Source organism: Rhineura floridana, chromosome 3, assembly GCF_030035675.1.
Source record: "Rhineura floridana isolate rRhiFlo1 chromosome 3, rRhiFlo1.hap2, whole genome shotgun sequence".
NCBI classification, from domain to species: Eukaryota; Metazoa; Chordata; class Lepidosauria; order Squamata; family Rhineuridae; genus Rhineura; species Rhineura floridana.
In genome coordinates this window covers 16,012,727-16,032,905 of record NC_084482.1, presented here as the reverse complement: position 1 = coordinate 16,032,905, position 20,179 = coordinate 16,012,727, and the positions used below count along the sequence as shown (strand labels likewise).

The 20,179-nt window shown below is 44.1% G+C and overlaps 1 protein-coding gene across 6 annotated transcripts in view; it reads right to left on the bottom strand.

The window, feature by feature from the left end:
* Positions 1 to 20,179, bottom strand: part of LRP1 (LDL receptor related protein 1) — a 448,332-nt gene that overhangs the window by 346,780 nt on the left and 81,373 nt on the right. The window lies entirely within an intron of this gene.

Below are 20,179 nucleotides of genomic sequence, written 5' to 3'. Positions count from 1 at the left end.
ATGGAGAAGCAAAGATTAAGGTGAGACATGATAGCTGTCTTCAAATATCTGGAGAACTGTCATGCAGAAAATGGAGCTGATTTCCGCTCTGTTGCTCCAGAGGGAGGACTAGAACCAACAGGTGGAAATTGCAGGGAAACAGATTTCAGGTTAACATTAGGGAAAACTTCCTAATTGTAAGAACTGTTTGATAGTCAATGAGACTCCTTTGGGCCCTCAACTGAGACTGATGACGATCTGTCAGGGATAGTGTAGTTGCATCCTGCATTGAGCAAGGGGTTGGACTAGATGACCTCCAGAGTACCGTTCCAACTCTATGGTACTATGAAATATTTTGGTCCCACATAAATTCCTCACCCCAGCCTATACTTGCAACATATACAAGATTAAGACATCAACAATGATGCTCTGGCATCCATAAATCATAGTCCTAAACCCACAAAGTTGTACCAAAGCTACTTTTGAATTTTCCAGGTGCTTGATGGTATTCAGTGATTAGTGTGTCTATAAGCAATGTGCACCCTATTGTGTTTTAGATTTTTTTCATGTAAAATGTCATTTTTACTCGAACAAAAAAATCTGCTTTTAAAAGTCAGTTTTAACTGGAATATAAAAGCAGTATTCTTTAAAACTGTAAGATTTTTTTAAACTAATAATAAATGTTTTTTTTAGGGCATGATGGAAAGGGTTACAAGTCATGTAATAGTAGTGTAACGTTTTCTTTCCTTCCAAATAGCAGTATTGGAAAACACTCCATTCCCATCCCTTTAAAATAAAGGAAAACCACTCTTTAAAAATGACACCCTAACAAGCTACAATCTCAACCAACATAGACTCAAATGTAAACATACACATCCCACCACACTGAGCTAGGGAGGAAGCGAAGGTGTAAGTCAAGCCCGTAAGGATTGGGGGGGAGGATGAACTGATCTGAAGGACACCATGGTGAGCATTTCAGATTGAATAAGTAATGTTAGTGAGGGGGTTTGTTTAAAAAAAAATAACATAAAATACAACCCAGCCTATAAGACTCTTCTATTAAGATGTGGGGCAAGGAAAGGACAGCAAGCCAGGGAGTGACAATTTGTGGGAAATCAAGCCAGATTTCCTTAAACCCTGAATCTTTTGGGTTGCAGGGAGAGGAAAGGTAGATAAACATTTTCTTCTCCCCTTCAACAACTTTTTATTTATAAAAACACAAACAAAAAGAAAGTCATAACAGTCACATTCAGGATCGTACAGTAATCTTAGTACCGACACATACAATGGTCATACCATGCTTACAAGAAATTCAACAGATTATTATAACAAATTCTTCATCTAGTATTTTGCAGGTCATCAAATCCAGTTCCATACTATAGATATCATGTAGAAAGATGGTTGCAGTAAAAAATCCAAATAGAGTTGACAATGAAAATGTATCAATAAGGTATTCTCTGTTCTATGTGATTCAAAAATTAAATTAAACTATTCCAAAATGCATAAAACTATTGCATAATGCATGGAAATCTTCACATGACTCCATTCCTCTAAGTATCCTCAGCTGATGGATTAGCAATAGCTATAGCAATATTCCCAACATTTTGAAACTGCAAATTCAAATCTAAATCCAGTAACGTTTTCCATCATTATGCTATTCCTAAATATACACGCACACACAAGCAGGTCCTTAAGATTTTTTTTCAAACAAGGTCAACAAAAGAAGTTGTGGGGTAAAATCAATAAGAAGTCTAACTATTTCTACACCACTTTCATCAAGAATTGGTATACTACTGGGCAGTTCCACCAGGTATCTATGTTTGTTCAATTGCTCATACAACCTCGCCAGCAATGTGATGAGACTTCCTGTATGATATGTGACAATTGCACCACGCTCCTAAACCACAAATGCCATAACTTAAGAGTATATTCTTCAATACAAAGTGATAATGAATAGGAACAGAATTTTTTGGATCATTTTCATGTTCTGCTGAGATCCTTCAAGGTCTTGTCCAGCACTTTTGAATCAATCATTTGTAATACAAGGTATACAATTTCTATATAAGGGATCTGGACCCCAACTATCAAAAAGCCTTGTAGCAAATCAATATTATAGTAGTACTTTAAATTTCTTGCAATGTCACAGGGTCTACATTTATACAAATTATTTCCAGTTTCATGTCATTAATTTGGATGCCAGCCACCTCCCCATATTTCCTCAATTCAGCCTGCAATTCTGGCACTGCTGTCAGAGTCACTCAGTATTAAAGCCACATCACCCATTAAAAGCAGGTGCTCTCCACCCGCACCCTGATGGCCCTGTGTACTTGGGAGTTTGACACAAACATACTGCTAAGGGCTCCAAGGAGAGGAAACGGGGGCAATTCTACTTAGTTCCATGACTAAGTAAGATAGGTAGGAGCCAAATCCAACAATTTGTCCTTACAACTGCAATTTTTTTAAAAAAATTAAGTTTATGCAGGACATGAATAAACCTATTCCCCAGTTGATTAGTGTTTAAAGTTCCAAATAAAAAAAAATCCAAACGCTTTGTAACCATCTAACATTACCAGGGTCAATGTGTTCTTAAGTTTTCTTACTATAATGTATGATGTTAAGGAACCGTCATACAGGGTCCAAATTTTTTAATATAAAAATTCACTAAGAAACTCATCAAGGCTTTGTTATTTTTTAGCTTATGGACTGTATATGAAAATTTCCTTCTCCATTATTCAGGAATTCAGGGATCCTTGTTCCACAGATAGTGGAGAGATATGTTTTTGCTATAGCTCATGGTTAGCAGGAAGAGAGCATAACACCAAGTCCCAGTTCAGATGGCACACAAAGCCAAACCTTGATTTTTGCATGGCAGCAACAAAGGGCCAAGGAAGAGCAAAGTAGCTGTGAACTCCTCTCTGGGTCTTGCTAACCTAAGGTTTGGCTCAGTGCATTATGTGAACCAGCTCTGTGTGTAAAACAGGGGGGGAAAGGTAAAGGTGTCCCCGCACTTGTAGTGCGAGTCGTTTCCGACTCTTAGGGTGATGTCTTGTGATGTTTACTAGGCAGACCGTATATATGGGGTGGGATTGCCAGTTCCTTCCCTGGCCTTTCTTTACCCCCCCAGCATATGTCAGGTACTCATTTTACCGACCACGGATGGATGGAAGGCTGAGGGGACCTCGACCCCTTTTACCGAAGATTCGACTTCTTCCTTCCGTTGGAATCGAACTCCAGCCATAAGCAGAACAAAAGATGGATTGATTCCATAAAGGAAGCCACAAACCTGAACGTACAACATCTGAACAGGGTGGTTTATAACAGATGTTATTGGATGTCGCTGATTCATAGGGTCACCATAAGTCTTAATCCACTTGAAGGCACATAACAACAACAACAACCCCACCCCACAATTTCATCTGGCTTCAAGTGTTACAGTAATGCAATGAGCCGACAATTTTAGCTAGGATAGGAGTGGTTACTGAAAAGGATTGTGAATCCAGAAATCCTCCGTTCAAAGGTCACCTCCGCTATGGATTCACAAGGGGGCCTTACATAAGCCACTCTTTCTCAGCCATTCATCTGCAAGAAGTGAACAACAGTATACCTCAATGTTTTAAATACTACAAAACATTGTCGAAATGCTAAATGAGTAATTATTTTTCAATTGGGTTCATTCAAAATCAGGGGTGAGAAATCAGTGGCCCCCCAGAAGTTGCTGGATGACAGACAACTCCCATCATTTCTGTCCACTGCCCATACAGGCTGGAGCTGATCGAAGTTGGAGTCCAACAACATTTGGAGGGCCACAGGTTCCCCACTTTTAATTTAAAGCACAGTTGACAAGCTCCTTTGCTTTGGGGCAGGGAAACCTCCAGAATTGTGAGAAAGGACCTGGGGGACCGTCGGGACACAGCTGTTATTCAGTAAACCCCAGGAATTCAGCTCCCATATTCTAACAACTGGTTCTTTTTGAAGCACAATGAGAATCCCGTTCCGTGCCCGGTACTTGCCGGGCAAAGGGGCGAGTTTGCGGCCGCAGCCGAAGCCCAGGCCGCCATCAGGGGTGTGAGTGTGTGCACGCGGCGCGCCGGCACGCCATCGTGACACACAGAAAGGAGGCAGGGCAGCTGAAGGCTGCTGAGTTTTGCCCTTTAAGTCAACTATGCAGCAGAGCATTACCTATGGGCTGCTGTATTCTTGCATGGAGCACTTCAGCCCCTTCTTGGAAGGGACAGTCAGGAGATGAGAGGGCTCAAAAGCAGTGGGGCACTACTTTCATGATTTACAGTTCACGGGTAGGGCAGACTTTGGGTGCATGTTAGCACCTGATGGCACAGTTTATAGCGTAGCTATGAACTGGGGGGTTCCTTTGGCAGCTGGGGAAATGGAGGATCCTGCCCCAATGTTCACCTTCCAGGGTATTAAGATTGACTTTTGGACCCAGGGCTGCAGGCTGCCCGGGAAAAGCTTGAACTGTTGCAGATCAAGATCCTGGAGTTTTCAGGGGCTGGGGAAGGTGTTTGCTTTCTCCCCTTAAGGTGTTGGGGGCCTTCTACGGTGGGGTTTATGGTGCCATAACAGGGATTTCACAGCCTTACCACAAGTTCAAAGTTTTTGGCTGCCTTATGCGCCAACCTGTGGTGTGGCCCCCTCCTTTCCTGCGGTGTGTCAACGGTGTTTCAGTTAGAGGAAGGACCGACTCTGCTAGTCCCATACCGCATACTGGGAGATGGGGGAGGGGAGTCAGAGATGGCCATATGCCTATCTGCTGCCCCAGCATGCTCACCAGCTATCAGAGGGCAGGAGGGGATTCCTGGGAGTTAGGGGCTAGCAGGGGCTATGCAAAGTGTGGCCTATTCCTATGAATCACATGCTGGAATTCATCACAGATGGTAGGAGTGTAGCTTGTCTGTCAGTGTGTCGCAAGGTAGGCTGGCAGGGGCCTTTAGGACCATTCAGATGTTTTGGGATATGTCATGTGCTGGCCAGCTGGCCCATGCACACCCCCATACCCCTTATCCTCATCCTCCATGTTCACCTGACCCGCCAGGGATTGTTGATCAGGGAGGTGCCCTGTGACCATCATGCTTCAAAGCTCAGCAGTTGCATGTAGCAGCCCTCACACTTAATTTTGGAGCCTTCCGGATGGGGGGCGAGGGTGTTTGGGGGCCAGGTCAGACTTCCCTTTGAGCCATCCTGCGGTCCAAGGTTTGTTTCCAGGCAGACCAGGGGTACAAGAGTCACTCCACATTATTTTACCCTCCCCCTGGACTGGACACTTCCCCATGACGGCGTCATAGTGTTTTTGGCCTGAAGCTACAGGCCTGGTTGCCTGATATTCAGGGGGCGGGATCTTCCCTCATAAAGTTTCAGTCTAGTGTCGCAGTGCCTGGGAGCAGACCCATGGGGGTTTGAGGGACATGCTCCTCCGGAATTGGGGTTGCCTACCCGGCAGTGGAATTGCCTACCTGGGACGGTCTATTTGGTTTTGGTATATGCAGGTGCACGCCGTCGGGAGGTGGAAGTAGGGGGCGCATGGAATAAATTCACCCTGGGGGCGAGTCTGAAGGTCCGCGACCCAACTGTTCACGATTGTTTCTGTTTTGGCAGGTTGCTGGATGGGAATGGAGCAGATGCGCAGCCTACTCTGCAGCCATGGCATGATCTCATAGGCTGGCCTCGGGGCCGCAAACGCACATTGGTTCACAGCTGGGCCTCTGATGGTGGCCCACGGTTTGGTGGCTGGGTCGACAGAGTATGCACTGGAATGGTCTCCTACCCACGTTGTTCCAGCAGGGTTCAGGGCGGAAGGTTCTGCAGGTGGTGGTCATTCCCCTGGGTGGGAATTACCTTGGATACTGAAGGGCAAGACATGTGAGGACATGGTCGTCTGCTGTGGTCAGACATGGAGGGCAAGGCCCTCAGTGGGAGGCATGTGAGGACATGCAGTTGAGGCCTCGGTAGCCTTGGGTCGTCTGCTGTGGTCAGACATGGAGGGCAATGCCCTCAGTAGCAGGCATGTGTGGACATGCAGTTCGTGGGGCAACGATGGCATCTTCCTGATGGACCTGCAGAGGGGTCTGCACGAGATTCTTATCGGGTGTGGGGTAAAGGAAGACTAAGCAGAGGCTTGTCCCCCTTTTGTGGCAAAGAAGTGCGGGAAAAGGTTTAAAGGGAAAGGGCAGCTAGGTGACACCTTTAGGCACCTTTGGGGGTGATTGGCGGTCCGGGGGCCTGCAGCTCAGGGCTATACGGCCCGGGGGGCAGAACACGGGCCGCCTTTGGGGCCAACGTGCCTCATCCACTCGGAGTTTCAGGGCTCCGGGGGGCGGTGATGTGGGTTGGACCCCCTACACATCTTCAGGGTGTGGCCTGAGCTGGGGTCTGGCATAGGGCAGCCCCAGGCTCAGGCAAGGTTTGGTCGCCCTATGGCTGCAAGCAGGCTTTGCCTGGATCATCAGAATGCTCCCGCACTTGATTTCCCCTCTGCAGGTTCATTATTCTAATTGATTCCGTTTAATAAAGTGGCCCATGATTTAACCCAATGAATGGTGTTTGTGTTTTATTTCGGCAATAGGCCGCAAACACTGCCTGCCTGGTGGCAGTAACTAAGATTGCTATTTCCAAGTTCCTGCCCAGGGGGAAGACAAGGACCAAAATAAAATGTCAAAGTCGTTCAGAGTCAAGTCAGCATAATAAATTAACTTGGCAGAAAAATGCTATGGGTCCACTTCATATTCCATGAGTACAAATCTCTCAGCTTCATTCACTATAATACACTGTCAGCTGATGGAGCTGTGTTCTCACTGGAGTCCACCTATCAATTAACAAGTAAGACCAGTTGCTTGTGAGACTGAAACATTTGCCCCTAAGGCAAGGCCACCAAACCGACACTGCCCTAGCAGCAAAGCTGTTATAACATCTCCATCACAGTGTGGTACAAATTTGGCTGCAAGAGAACAGGGCTCAAAGTCACAAGGGAAATAACTCTGACAAGACTCATCCCTCCCAGTTCTACCCATCACACAACTACCTCATTACCAGGAGCTCTGGAAATCTGTATGGCTGTGATCCAGGAGAACCAAACATTAATACGGCAGCAAAATACAGCTTCTTCTGTGGTATCCAGAAGCTTCTGCCGAATCCAGAAAAATCTCAACTTTTTATGGAACATGTGATTTTAAGCCTTAAGAGGTTGCAGAGGAAAGAAACCGAAACCATGTGGCATCATTGTTGAAGAGATTTAAAAAAGAAATATAGCCAGGATTTCAAGGAATGAGACTTTTGACACAGCTGTCAGCAATTCCCCACAGCCCTAGACTATGCCTCTTTGCTTGACCTTTCAAGTCTCTTCCCAGATCTCTTTTCCAGTTCCCCATACTTTTCCAGGGGTCCAAATCAAAAGTCTTTTGCAACAACAAAAGCATCAAAATTCTGCAGCTACACAGCTGAGTGAAAAACTCATGGGGTTGGAATCTACCTAAAAGCCACCTAATTCAGAGACAGTCTATGATTGTGGGTCCAGACTCTTCCCCTAGCCAAACCATTCAGTCAGGAGAATAGGAGTGGTAATGAGATTATTTGACACATTTTAAAAACACTTAATAACTAAAAAAAAATCTCTAAGGGGCATACAAAAATACAACAATAAAACAGTATAATAAAAGCAGATAAAGCCAAGAATGCAGTAATAACCAGTTGCTATGTTATGGGTCAGAGAAAGCCTAGGCAAAAAGATATACCTTTACAAGCAACTGATGGATGATGCTTCATGTACGGCAGAGGAAAAGGCATTCCACAGTGCAGAGGCAATTATGAAAATGGCGCCCGCCCAGCTACCCACCACCCAGGAGCTACACGCCATCCTTTACGGGTCCATACCAGGTGTGAGGCAGCAGTGCACCATCTGGGGAGTCGGACATCCTCCCTGTAGCCCGAGCAGGCGGACCAGCTCAACAACAACAATGGCCACGTGGAGGTGGAGAGGGGCAACTTGGCCGATGACATTACGAACTTTCGAGAAAAGAAGGAATGTCTCTCCTAAGGACATTCAGGAGATCCAGGAGAATACTGTGGTCAACAGTATTTGAAAGCTGCTGAGAGAACAAGGAAGAGCAACAGGGTTGCACTCCTCCTGTCCCTCTCCTGAAGACGCTCATTCATCAGGATGACCAAGGCCAATTTTGTCCCCAAACCCGGTCTGAACCCAGACTGAAATGTGTCAAGATAATCAGATTCCTCCAACAGCAGCTGCATCTGGACTGTCACCACTCTCTCAAGCACCTTACCCAAAAAAGGGGGTATCTGTGACTGGGCTTTCTTTAAAAGTGGCTGCACCATTGCATCCTCCAAGGTATCAGATATCATCCCCTTGCACAAAGATGCATTAACTGCTCCCTGGACCCAGCCAGTGCCTACACACACACACAGGTCAGCTTATATAAGCCATGTGTTATGACCCAGGACTGGGGGGGGGCTTCGAGAGGGGGGTTTCTGACTTTGAGGACTGGGGAGATGACTTGAGGGAGGAGGGCTCACAGCATGCCCAGTTACCTGACACCCCCCCATGGAAGCGCAGCCTGGGCAGTCAGAGGCTGCTCTTTTGGACACTCCCCCCTCACCTGAAGTGCCGCCTTGCCAACTTTCTGATCCCCAGCCGGACGCCCAGCCACTTCCCATGCCTGAACAGACTGTTAGCCCCCATCATTCGGAGGGGGAAGCTGAGGTCCAGCGCCCTTCGCCCTGTTTCAGCCGGCTTCTGAGGAATGAAGAGCAACGGTCGGGGTTAAGGAGGAGCCGTCATCTTCGCACAAAAGAAAAACCTACTTAAGTGGACGCTGAAGGGAGAGAAGTTGCTGCATCAACGTCTGTGGCTGCGAAGACATGCTTAGTAAGTAACAGACAGGGAATTAGTTCCTAGAAAGCACTGTTAGGTGAAAGAGTTGGAAAGCTTTTGACCTGAGAGAAAATCTCACAGAACTGTGTGCATCTGCATCTCTCGGCTTTGGGCAGGACACCATGATGGGAAGGGTCAAGAGAGTGTATTGTGCGGTAAATCAACGCAAGCATGTATGGAGATAGCAGGATACTAAGTAAAACCACACTGTGACCCTAATGCTGTCCATGAGCTAACAGATGAACTGCCTGTCACCGACATCACCCAGACTAATGGTGTCATTTACGCACTACACCAATGGCACCAGAACTAATTTTTTTCATGGGTCCTTCCCATGGCATTGCTGCAACATTAAACTGTTGAGCAAAGTGTCTGGGTTCTTCCAACTCTATTATTATTACCACTGATCCTGGCGAGGCAACAATTACCTGGGATTACCACAGGATGAGCCCATGGACAAGTAGTTCTCACACCACTGTTATAATGTGTTAAGCAGGGTGTACCACACCAAAATAGGCTTGCACAACATTTTTGAGGTTTGCGCTTGAGGAGGGCTATGTTCACAAGTAGCTTTCATTTCTTTCTTTGCAGGCAGCAAAATGGATGTAGTGGAAATGTTATGTGTCCAAGAGCCTCAATCCTCGCAGGGCTGGGATATCAAGATGGGACATCTAAACACTTCTTTCATCTTGGAGCAAAAAAGGCATCTGTGGCCATCTGACTTCCAACAGGAGGGAATTCAGATGCTCACACACGCCAGGAAGTCTGGACCTACTCTAAGAGGAATGTGCCCAATTTCACCTCCTGCCTCAGAGTTGTATGTAACACATAAGATCTGCATTTTCAAACTGGAATCAATGCTGTAAAGAAAAATTCCAAGAGCTGGAGGGTAGAATTCCAACCCAGCAGTGTCCAGCCCTACTCCCACTCCAGATGTGTCTTATGGAGGATGTGGGGAAAATTTATCAGACTGCTGCCACCGCTTTGACAATGCAGAGTAAGAGCATGGGAGGAAGGACAGCATTGCACTGCAAACACAGCAGCTGTGCCTTGCCGAAAGGAATTCCACAAGCAGCCATACATTTTATGGCTCATTTGCAAATTAAATATGTGCAGAAAAGCTAAGGGCATTTTTTTTGCTAAGTGATGCTTTGGGAACTTAAGTTTTGGTTGGGCATAACTAACAAGAAAAATTAAATAAAAAGCTCTATGAAATGACCAATAATTTTGGCTCTAGAGACCCTTCCAAATATGAAAACCAAATATATAATATTAACTGTGAAGGATATCTTATTTTTAGAAGTTGTTATTTTGTTATTCTAAAATGCCACAGATTTGTAAGGCATTGCTGTTCTCTCTTACTTGAAATAAAGCAGTTGTTGGATCATTATTGATTTGACAAGCATATGGATAGTCCAGACAACAGGTTCAAGCAGTGAGCAATGGAAGCACAGGGTCCTTGGATATATTTCCAGTTCTGGGAGGAAATCGGAATCTAGTGTTTGGAGCAATACTTTTGGTATAGAGAAAGTACCAGGAATTTGAATTAGGCTCAGGGTACCAGTCCTATGCACGCTTATTTGGGAGAAGCTCCACTGAAGTCAACAGAACTTACTTCTAAGGAAATATGTATAGATTTACACCCATGGTGGAGAACCTGTGGTCCTCCATATGACATTGCACTTCAACTCCCCAGCCCCAGCATGGTCAATGGTCAGGGATAATGGGAGTTGTAGTCCAACAACACCTGAAGTGCTGCAGATTCCACAACCCTGGTTTACATGGTCAGCTTCTATCTGTTCCAAGCTTAGAGAAGCATGGAGGGTTAGAGAAATGAATAATTTGGTAGAAGAGCAAATTAGAGCAAGGCCAACTCGGAACCAAGACCAGAGTTCTATTTTTTGCTCAGCCAATAATGTGAGCCTTTCCTACTGAGTTTCAATAGGCTCCAATAAACAGTGGCAGGAGAGAACTTCTAAATTCTATTTTTGGATCTGTTATTCCAGTACAGTAGATGAGACAGAGAGAGATCGACCAGAAGAGGCTTTCAAGCAGATCCTTAGTGCAAAGATTCATTCCTAAAGAACAGAAATATTTAAAAGCCCAATGCATTTCAACAAGCACCATCCTCAGGGTAAAGTGAAACCTTATTACAAACTCTTTTGCGCAAATGCTGGATGAGAGCAAGTTTAGCACAATGGCTAGATTGACAGGGCTGTGAACCAGGAAGCTCCCAGTTCAAAGCTCACCTCTGCTCACTTGCTGGCCTCACACAAAAACCACCATCTGTCACCTTTAGTCTGCCCCATCTGCAACACATGAACAACAAAAACTAATCTACCTTATAGTGCTGTTTTGAAATAAATTCTTGATTTATATGAAAGGCTTTAAATATGCTAAAGTTCCAGTGAGGAACATGTGGTCCTCCAGATGATGTTGCACTCCAACTCACATCAACCCTGATTACTGGCTGTGTTGGCCGGGGCTGATGGAACAACATCTGGTGGGCCACAACTTGTCCATTCCTGCTCTAGAGCACTACATGCAAATACACGTTCAAGCTCTTTCTTGAGATCCTTTCTCTAGGCCATAGGAGTCTAGGAGATTGTGTCTCCAAGCCCAACCTTAAGAAATGATGTAGAAGTTCTCTCTTAGAAAGAAAAAGCACATCAGAATTTAGCAGTTGCCTCACTTCAATCTGCCTCCAAGGGATATTTTTTATCAAAACACATTGGGCTTTTAGGTTTTTTTTTTACTTTTCAGGGATAAATCTTGTCCTTTGGATACCAGCTTAAGGTCAACTCCCTTTTTGTGCCTTCTCCTTTATTTCTATCTTATCAGCCAACTAAATGTCACAGCAAAGAAGATGCACTTATCTGTACTAATCTGCATGCAGATTATAGATGCAGATTATAGATGCATTTATCTGTACTAATCTGCAAAGCTGACAAAAAAATTCTTTTCCACTCAAACCAAAGAGCTCTAGGCAAGTCATAATCAGGGCTTTGTTTGCGTAGAGGCTCAATTGGCCTTAGCACTGGAACCGTTTTTCAATGCTGGATCAACTTTGGAACAAGAGTGAAGCAATAGTAGAGAAGAGGGCACCTCTGAACATACTGAAAGGCCATACTCAACCAAGTAACTACTAGAGCTGCTTGAGCTTATCCTGCTCAACAAAAACTGGGGCGAAGTTCATCCAGCCTCCCAGCTTATTTATTTAAAATATTTTTATATCACCTTTAAAAAGGTAAAAACCTTTTCAATGTGGTGTACAAAATAAAATCATGAAACAATTACATACAAAAGCAGCATTAAAATGACATTCCAAATAAAAATAAAATTATGAGTAACAACTGAAACCATAACTATAAAATGTAAAATCAGTTATCAGTTGAAACCAGACTGAAGTCACATCCACACCATACATGGGAGGTTTGCCTCGCACTCTCCCTGACTATTTTTAAACAGGGCTTAAAGTCATGGATGCTTTACCATACATTCAAAGCACATCGCTTCCCACCAAAGAATCCTTAGTCCTGTGGTTTGTGAAGGTATTGGGAACTGTAGCACTGTGAGGAGTAAACTAAAGTGCCCAGAATTCAGCAGGGGGGAGCAAGCATTGTGCTTTAAACATACAATGAAGCATCCAGGTCTTTAAAACCCATTTAAAAATAGATAGGGAAAGAGCCAGGAAAACCCATGAAACAGTTTTCCACAAAGATGGAGCCACCACAGAACTTGTCCAGCTCTTCTTGTAACAGTGTGGAACTATGGGTACACTGTGTATTGGTTCTGGAATCATAGGAGTTAGGTTTTGAAATCCGCACTGGGCCATGAAGCCTACTGGTGGCCTTCAGTAAGCTATTAACTCTTAACCTATCCTATCCAACAGAACAGTCTTGAGCATTAGATTAAAGGAGGTAAGAGTATTGTTACCAGTCCTTCCGTTTGCATTCAAGTAGACAGAGATCTCTTTTATGCAAGAGCCAAGCAACTAACTGAAGGGGATTTGGTCGGATTGTGTTAAGTAGGACAGGGTGTGTTAGAGAAGAAGTGGTGTTAGGAAGGGTGAGAGTTAACCTGGGGGAAGAATTATTATGGAGAGAGAGAGATGAAAATGCAAGTGTATTGGGAAAATGCAAGTATATTTTTGTTTTGAATGTTCTTCCTTTGCCCCCCACCCCCAAGTTCTCTGTCTAATGTAGAACATGGGCCACAGAAGCAGGGGACAGGAAAGCGAGTGTGGCCAAGCCTACAAAGGCCTCACAGCAAGGTGTTCTTTACCACTTTAGACTGCAGGTTGGGGGATATGATGTTTAAATGCTCTCCTACATAAAAAAAATCACCACCACAAGAGAGCTAGCATAACAGGGAGAAGACTTCCAGCCCATTTCCTGTCCTCTCTGCTAGTTTCTCTAACTGCAGGGAATTCATGTAGGAAAGCACTGGAAAAAAATCTTGTTACTCCACTTGCAGTCTGAAGTGGTAGAGTCCATTTTACCACTTCAAATTTCTTCCACCTCATTCCACTGCACATGAACACCCAGCCTGTAGCCCCATTCACATATTACTCACATAGCTGCGGAGCGGAGACACACTGCCCGTACATTATGACTCCTTGCTCTAAAACCCACAGGCTGCATTCACAGGATTGTCTGTAAAGCAACCACAACTGCAACATGTGAGCTCTCGCTTATGGTCTGGGGCTCCAAGTCATGCAGGTATCCTGACTTCATGGAGCCCTTACAACTGAGAAGGAGGTTACAGGCTGAAGTTGCTTTACAGACAAAGCTTACATGCAACTTGCAGTTGTTAAGAGGAAGGAGACAAAATATCAAGGGCAGGGCTAAAAGCACAGTCCCACTCCCAAGTAAAATATAGCTAAGCCCTACAGCATATGAATACAGGCCTTTCATATTGTGCAATGCTGTTGTCAATAACATGGTTTAATGGTACAGCACAGGTCTAATCCCTAGCAACTCCATTAAAAAAAAAGAGTTAAGGAGGTAGTGATGTAAAAAAAAACAACTCTGCCTGGAGAGATGCTGCCAGTCAGAGTAGGAGGCAATACTAGGCTAGATGGAGAAACAGTGTTATGAGCTGGTATAAAGCAGCTTCCTACATTCCTATGACTAAGCATCACACATCATAACTAATTTGAGCCCTTTAGAATAAGGCAGGCTATTGAACATACTCTCTTATAAACTAACCCACAATGAAGTGGCAATGTATTACTGACGGTGTCCTGATCTGGCAATCTCATAGTCGAATAATTTTTAATTTTTAAAAAAAGGGGGAACTATTCCTAGGTCATACACACACACACAAAGATGACCATATGCTGACTCCTCAGACTTTATCGGATAGGGCTGTGGGCTCTTTATAGCAGCAATAGCAAAAAGCATTTATAGTATCTGCAGTTAAGAGCAAACCCACACAACATATTTTTACTACACCAGCCTCACATTATTTATGGCTCACAGTCCAGACACAGATTAAAACTTCCCCTGGGGACATGCCTGCATCATGCAATAAAGCAATTTCAGCAGGGTGGATTAATAGGCAATTCATCTCACAGTGGCTGAGTCACTGGGCAGCGCTTGAGGATGCAGTCAGAGAGCTGGTGCTGCCCCTGGGAGCAAACTGATGAATTGGAGAGTGGGGAGACAGGGCCCTGGAGCAACCCGATCACAAGAGCTGATTAAAGGGCCAATGGCTAGAGACACAGCCATTACCACCAGCTAGAGATTCTGATGCACTCACTATTTTGAGGAAGGGGGAAAGAGGAGGGTTAGGGTGGAGTTCTAAATGCATGACACAGACAAAAATGCCACTTAGAGAAAGGCAGCTCTTCCCAATCTATTTTCCATGAACTTGTACACCACAGAAGATGTCCCCAAAGAAGTTACTGTTACCAAAATGTCCATTTCAACAAAGAAAACGGCTTTGGCTGGACAACTACCTTGGCTTTTTCCAGCAGCTCCAAACAGAATCCATTTACTTCATTCAGGAAATTGACAACTATTGGCCATGGTATTATTAGGACCATTTTCTGCTTCAAAACAAGCCTGCAATCTACCCACCAACCCCCCCACCATATCCCATCATTCCATCCACACCCCTTCAAGCTGTTTTTCAGGATGCTGCCCCTTTTAGAGCAGCAGCTTGCCTACACATCACATCTTTCTGGAAGATTATATGGCTCCATTCACAGCAGGGCTAAAAATCTGATGCACGATTCTGTGCAAATAAAAGAGGGCAAGAAATAGGTCGTCCTCCTCCTCCTGTCCCAAAGTCCTGACTGCTAACTACAGAGTGAATGAAGCATAAAACACAGACTACTGCTCTAGAAGACCACAGCAGTAGTGCCTGGAAGGGTGTGGGGGAGCAGTATTGTTTCCAGACAGCAGCCACGTTAAATGAGAATGAGGATTTTGTTGTTAGTTGGAGAAGAGCTTTGCGCATACCATGGACTGCGAAAAAGACAAATAATTGGGTGTTTGAACAAATTAAGCCAGAACTATCACTAGAAGCAAAAATGATGAAACTGAGGTGATCATACTTTGGACACATAATGAGAAGACATGATTCAGTAGAAAAGACAACAATGCTGGGAAAAACAGAAGGGAGTAGAAAAAGAGGAAGGCCAAACCAGATTTGGATTGATTCCATAAAGGAAGCCACAGACCTGAACTTACAAGATCTGAACAGGGTGGTTCATGACAGATGTGGAGGTCACTGATTCATAGGGTCGCCATAAGTCGTAATCGACTTGAAGGCATATAACAACAACAATAGTAGGCGAGCCCTAATTGAAAGCTAATTGCACAATATTCCATCCCCAATAGCCTTCCACAGCTCTTCCCACAGCCACCCAAAAAGACATGTGATACACCCCGCAGCACTACTCTTGTACACTACTCTCAAGGAAGAAGGGACCATTTGTCGCCAACCCATCACCAAGCAACTGTAGCTCCTACCCCCAGCACCACTGTTGCTGTGACTGCTGCCCACTGTGTAGCTCCAGCAGACATTCACTGGGGATATCTCACACACCCTACTCCTAAATGGGACATGTGAGCTCTCTCAACACTTCAGAGAGGCAGCACACTGTAAATACATAAACAAACAGATAAATAAGTAACATGGGAGGAACAATTTTAGGAGATAGCAGGGTTTCAGGGGGCCCAGTAACTATAAGGAGGTCTCCATAGCCACAATCCACACTGCACACATTTTGTAACAATATAGCACTAGCTGGAATGGGGCAGGAAAAAGAATCACATTGTCTTAGCAACTCATTTGCAGAGGTTTGCTTGCAAAATACGTTTTGATAGCAGCAGAAATGTTACTTTTTAAGTCTAGATCTCCAGGAATAAAATTTAACAAAAACTGCACATTCCAAGCAGAGAAATATCCTCATCTGGAAATCCCACACAGATAAAACCAGATTGTGTTCAGCAGCAGTGGAGAATCTCAGGCCCAGGAGCTGCATACAGCCCTTCAGGCCCCTCTATCCAGCCGTCAGGACTCTCCCCAGGCCATGCCCTCTCCCAGCTAGCTTCCCCCCACCAATTCTGCTCTGCACCACTGAGTACTTTTGCCTGGCTGGAATGTATTCTTGAACTGTGATAATGCCTTTTGCCAGGCTGGCTGGAAGATGGGAAGATGTGGGTGGGCATGTAGAAACCTCATCTAGACTTTTGTGTGGCTAGAATGTAGCCTACTGTACAAAGGTAAGAGTCATATTCATTGCTCCACCCACTTTTGCCTCTAAAAATGTAAATGTACTGCCTTCAAGTCGATTCCAACTTATGGCGACCCTATGAATAGGGTTTTCATGAGGCTGAGAGGCAGTGACTGGCCCAAGGTCACCCAGTGTGCTTCATGGCTGTGTGGGGATTCAAACCCTGGTCTTCCAGGTCGTAGTCCAACACCTTAACCGCTACACTCTAGCTCCATCCATTTCTCTCTCACTCAACCAAACACTGGCATGCAGCCCCCAGAAGGCTGCCCATGATGGAATGCAGCCCTCAAGCTGAAAAAGGTTCCCGGCCCCAAGTCTACAGCCATGTTCTCTTTTTCACTGAGACAGCAGTAGCATCCAGGAGGCATGAAATGTTACTTCTTCATGCAAGCTGAGGAGGAGCTTGGAGGCTTGTAAAAATGATGCAGAATATTGTCAGGATTTTCTACTCCACAGGAAACTCTCCTGTTACCCACCCCCCTTCTACAAACAAGCAGCAAAAATCCTGCTGCTGGGAGGTACAATGGAAAGGCTGCAATTGCCAATGAAATATCCACCCAAAACGTTAAATATAGGCCTGCTGTAGGTCTTTGTTAAAATACAAGCAGCTTTTTTTCCCCCTGCCCAACATCTGGCAGGAAAACTGACTTGACAGCCTTCTGAAATGAACCTGTATGGCTCAAGCTGAGACAGCATGTGCCCCCAGAGTGGGGCATTAACTTGGATACAACCCAATAGAACCAAATATGCAAAGTTCTATTCAGAGTAGACCCACTGAAATAAATGGGCATGATTAATTTAGGTTCATTAAATTCAGTAAGCCTACTCTGAGTAGAACTGAGTTTGATACAACCCATGGTACATCTGCCTCAAACTCCAAGAGGAACTCTGGTTGGAAAACAAAGAAACAGGTATTCATACATTACCTTCAGCAAATTTTATTGGAAAAGAAAGGGGGGGGGAAACACCCTTACAAAAACCCTTAACTGGCCCCTCACACACAGGCTTCCAAAATATACAACTGAATAATCAGGCCCTGCACCATCAATACCTCCAGTGCAATTTCCAAAAACAGCAGCATTGTAAGATTCTTCAAGAAAGTAAAAGCCTCCAATCCTACAACAAGAAACCATCAGTGACCCACAACTGGCAGCTCTGGCTCTCCAGGTAAAATGTGGAACAAGGAGTCCAAGAGGAGTAGGTGGCGCTCAAGATTTGCAGCTGCTAATCACCAAGCTCTCCGTTGTACATTAGCAGATCCATCTCTACCCGTCTCATATGATGTCAGATGTGGGGCAAGTGGGATTGGTTTGGGGGGAAAAGCCTCATGGGCCAAAGTGAGACTCTGTGCCAGGCCTTATTAGGCCCACAGCCCAGATATTTGAAATAATATATTTGGAATAATAGTGGAATAAATGTATGGTGTGAATGAGGCCAACCAGAGGTTTACACTAAGGGCAAGACGTTCTACTGCTTGATCACAAGCTAGAAAGGAGGTCATAAGCATCTCACATATTTTGGGCTTGTTTTGCGTGTGTGTGTATTTGTTTCTAAATCAACACTGTTCTTTTCTTCCTTCAAAAGGTTACAAATCAGGGAGGAATGAGGAGCGGAAATGTATTTGTAATTTATCCCAAAAAAGAACACTGTGCTCTACTCCCTCCATCCCCAAGGGAAAATGAATCCTGATAAAAATCATCTCCTCCGCATGCACGCACTCTCTCTCTCTCTCACACACACACACACATACCTCTCCCCTGTCATATATATATATATATATATATATACACACACACACACACACACACACACACACACACACACACAAAAGCATCGCACTCAAACCTATGGACTTCTCTCAAGGTTTATAACTGCTGAAAGAAATAGTCTTGAAGTCTACAGCTGCTACTAAAGATATCAGTAAAAGTCCTTATTTAATGTGTATATTTTTATGGGATTCTTCAATAAGAAATCCATAGGTAACAGTTTGATTAAAAATATTTTAAAAGTAATTTACTTTCCTAGCTCATTAATACTTATGTGAGTCAGATAAAGGGGACTTAAAACAGACATTGGCTTGCTCAAAGGTATTCAGGCTGCAATCCTATACACCCCAGGGAGTAAGCCCCACTGAACTCAAGGATTACACAAGATTGCTCTGTCAGTGACTTTGCTAACTATGCTCGTTCCTGTAGTGACTGACTGACTGAAAAAATGAATGAATGAATGAGAGAGAGACTGTGGGATGGGGGGAGAGGGGCTACAGGCAACAGTTACATTCTGGGCTCATATGCACAATCTAATACCACTGTAATTTTTGTAACTCTGCCTGAAGCTGACAAGAAAGGTTACCACTGGTGATACATAGTAATAAAGACTTGGCTGTACTGGTTGTGGGCACACTCTCTTGCAGGAGTTACTATTAGCAATGTGTTAAGCTCACTGCTGTCAGACAGATAGCTCATCATCAATGCCTAAGGAAGATTCCACAATTTTCTCCTCCATAGTAAGTGGGGAAGTTTTTTAAAAACTCAGATTATCAGAAAAGGCCTGGTATCTTATTGTGATGAAGTTTAAAATACAATTTGACAAGGCATAAGAAGTACTTTGAACAAGCTCTTCAGTGGAAGGGATTTTAAGGAGCAAGAGCTCAACAATAAAGCTAGATTAAGTATAAATCAGAAATTAAAGCATCACTTCTTACAAGTGAGAGGATAGACAGTGAAAAGCAGGAGTGGATTCTATGTCATTTCTATTCTTGGAATCAAGATTAGCTATATTTCAGAATGGTCATTCTGAAAGGTTCTTTTAGCTGAAATACAATTTTGAAAACTTACTGTAAAAATGCAAGGAATTCCCTTCTTTTTGTTATGCAGAATGTCAACCAGCGTGGTTGTGATGAACATATATCAGAGTTCAATGAAAGGTCCACAGCTCAGTGGTAGAGTACATGCGTTGCATGCAAAAGGTATCAAGTTCAATCCTTGGAATCTCCAGGTAGGGCTGAGAAACTCCTACATCTGCAGCGCCACTGCTAGTCTTTATAGACTTTACTGACCTAGATGGGCCAGTGGCCAGACAGTGGTTCCCAAACTTTTCCCCCCATAGCCTGAAAATTGTTGAGGGTCTTGACAGACCACTTAACTATTTTTCTGCCTGTTGTAGCAATTGTAATATGCCATGCTAGATGCCACATGACCTTTAATTGTATGTGCATTGCTTCTTTTATTTCTTACATATTGTATTTTATTGCATTACAATATGAATTCCATAGACAATAACATACAACATAAAAATAAAAGCAATGAACATACAATTAAAATCAATATAAATATTTAATGCAATGGTTGTGCTATCTCCCATCTTTAACCACAAATCCACAGACATTCTGCATCCACAGATCACCGGAATGATGTCTGCGGACCACAGTTTGGGAATCCCTGGTATAAGACAACTTTCTATATTCCTACATACAAATCTGAAGACTAGTCAAATGGTTAGCTTTCCCACTAGCATCACTGGCTATTTTGTGAGGGGGCTTGTCATCACTCTACAAA